Genomic DNA, 3,072 nt, shown 5'->3' with positions numbered 1-3,072 from the left:
CAAAATGGTGGGGTGGGGGGAAGCCGAATCTTCCCCTCTCTTGAGTCTTTTAAACTCAAGGTGTCTCTTGTTCAGGCTGAAGTTTTAGACTCCTTGGTTCTCTTCGCGAATCCAGGGTGGAGCCAGATGATGGTACAGGAGTTGTGAGGCGGAGGGGAAGGTCTCTGTGTTTGTGACTGTGCTGCTCAGGGAGGGTATTTATTTTATCCAGCAAAACGTGAGAGGGGGTACCTTGCTTGTCCTCTCGGTTCTCCTGTCCTGATGAATGTTTTCCGATCTGAAATTTATTTATTACTGCTAAGTCTTCTCCATTCCAGGGGTACTTCTAGTACCCAGGTACTTTTTTGACTCGCGACCACCTCTCGGATAGAGCCACCGGGTGATGCCACCGCACGAGGGTGTGGACTGCACAGGGGACTTATTGAATTGCACTGAAATGCTGGTGCCACAGCCACTGAAGACCAAGATGGGAATGTTGCGTCCATCGCTCACCTGAGGAGAAAAGGCCCTGCTGAGGAAAAATGGGGGAGCAAAACCCTTGCTTTACCAGAAGCTAAGATCAGATTTTTTTTTTTTTTTGGATGTACGGATGCTAACGTAATTTTAAAACAGTAGTTTGTGGCTTTTTTTTTTTTTTTTTTTTTTGCCAAAAGGAAAAAAAAATAATAATTCGTCTTAGGGTTTGTGAAGACTTGATTACAAAAGAAGCACCAACATTTACAATTGTGCGACAGAAGCTGGAAAATTCTGCCTTCCTTGATTCTTTTTTTTCCTCCCGGAATTACAACCGATGGGTGGGTCAAATTCGCACCCGCTACCTCTATTTTTTTTTTATTTTTGGGGTGGGGGCACAATATTCTCTTGTTTGGAATTTGAGGGACATCTTTCTTGCAGGGAAAAGAAGGACCTGAAGTTATTTATTTGCCATATTTTAATAATGAAAAGGAGGGCTATTTAAATTTGTTTTTTTTTTTAAACGTTGAATGATGATGTAAAAAAAAAAAAGTTTTATAAGCAATGTAAAAAATAAAACACTATTTATTTTATAAAATCCCTTTCGTGGTGTTTTATCCTAATATTTTTTTTCCCCCTCAGGACGGGCAAATGTTATAAACCAGCAGCTGGTCGAATGCATCTGTTATACAATAAAATGCAGAATGTACATTAAGTACATACAAGTAATATGCCTTGGCTTACAACAGATTGTTTAGTGACTGTTCAAAGTTACAATGCCACTGAAAAAAGTGACTTACAACCGTTTTTCATACTTATGACCACTGCAGTGTTCCCATGGTTACGTGATCAAAATTCAGACACTTTTTTTTTTTTAATTTGATTTATATGCCGCCCTTCTCCGGAGACTCAGGGCGGCTTACAATGTGCTCAGCAATAGCCTTCATCCTTTTGTATATTTATACAAAGTCAGCTTATTGCCCCCACAACTGGGTCCTCAATTTACCTACCTTAGAAAGGATGGAAGGCTGAGTCAACCCTGAGCCTGGTGAGATTCGAACCTGCAGTAATTGCAGGCAGCTGGTCTTAATAACAGGGTGCCTTAGACCACTGTACTACCAAGGCTTGACAACTGATTCATAGTTATGACGGTCGCAGTGTCCCGGGGGGGTCATATGATCCCCTTTTGCGACCTTCTGACAAGCAAAGTCAATGGGGAAGCTGGGTTCCCTTAACAACCGTGTTGCGGATGTAAGTATTGTGATTCACTTAACAACGGTGGAGAGAAAGGCCATAAAATGGGTCAAAATTCACTTAACCAACTGTCTCGCTTAGCCACAAAAATGTTGGGCGCAACTAATGGCCGTACACCAAAGACTATCTACAATTCCTATTGCTCACAGCAAAAAAAAACCCAGCAACGAAACCATCCTAACACCATTCAAATATGCATCATAATTCCCACTATGATGGTTTAAAATCTCTTTTAGAATTTAGAATAAGAGAGTTGGGAGGGACCTTGGAGGTCTTCTAGTCCAACCCCCTGCTTAGGCAGGAAACCCTACACTGCTTCAGACAAATGGTTATCCAACATCTTCTTAAAAACTTCCAGTGTTGGAGCATTCACAACTTCTGGAGGCAAGTTGATCCACTGATTAATTTTTCTCACTGTCAGGAAATTTCTCCTTAGTTCTAAGTTGCTTCTCTCCTTGATTAGTTTCCACTCGTTGAATGTAGAATAACAGAGTCGGCAGGGACCTTGGAGGTCTTCTAGTCCAACCCCCTGCTTAGGCAGGAAACCCTACACCACTTGAGAAAAATGGTTATCCAACATCATCTTTAAAAACTTCCAGTGTTGGAGCATTCACAACTTCTGGAGGCAGTTATCTAACTGTTAAACCGCAGTCATTCGCTTAACGACTCACCAGAAAGGTCGTAAAATGGGGCAAAACGCACTGAACAAATGTCTCGCTTAGCAGCAAAAATGTTGGGCTCGGTTGCAGCCGTCAGCTGAGGACTACCTGTACGCAGGTCAGGTTGAAAAAAGGTAAAAAATAAAACAAATTAAAAACGGGTGGAGCTCCAATTCCATTGCTGGTCCAGAAAGATCATTAGGACACTGTCTTGTGGAAAAGGCTACATTCAGTGAGTCCCTCTCCGAGATTTATCTACTAGATCAGTATTTCTCAACCTTGGCTACTTTTAAGATGTATGAATTTACAGAATAACAGAGTTGGAAGGGACCTTGGAGGTCTTCTAGTCCAACCCCCTGCTTAGGCAGGAAACCCTACACCACTTCAGACAAATGGTTATCCAATCTCTTCTTTAAAACTTCCAGTGTTGGAGCATTCACAACTTCTGGAGGCAAGTTGTTCCACTGATTCATTGTTCTTGATTAATTACTTGGCTGGGGAATTCTGGGAGTTGAAGTCCACACATCTTAATGTGGCCAAGATTGAGAGACACTGTACTAAATGATGAAGATACCACGGTTGGTGGTAATGGAAGCTGCCAAGTTCTCTAAGGAAACTAACCAAGCTTTGCTATCCATCTCCATCATCTCCATCGGTCTGTCTAGCCAGACATCTATTACATAAAATACAATTGACCAGACCCAGA

Source organism: Pituophis catenifer, unplaced genomic scaffold (assembly GCF_029215685.1).
Source record: "Pituophis catenifer annectens isolate HBS135680 unplaced genomic scaffold, rPitCat1.0.hap2 SCAF_9, whole genome shotgun sequence".
Lineage (NCBI taxonomy): Eukaryota > Metazoa > Chordata > Lepidosauria > Squamata > Colubridae > Pituophis > Pituophis catenifer.
Note: the sequence above shows the minus strand (reverse complement) of the source record.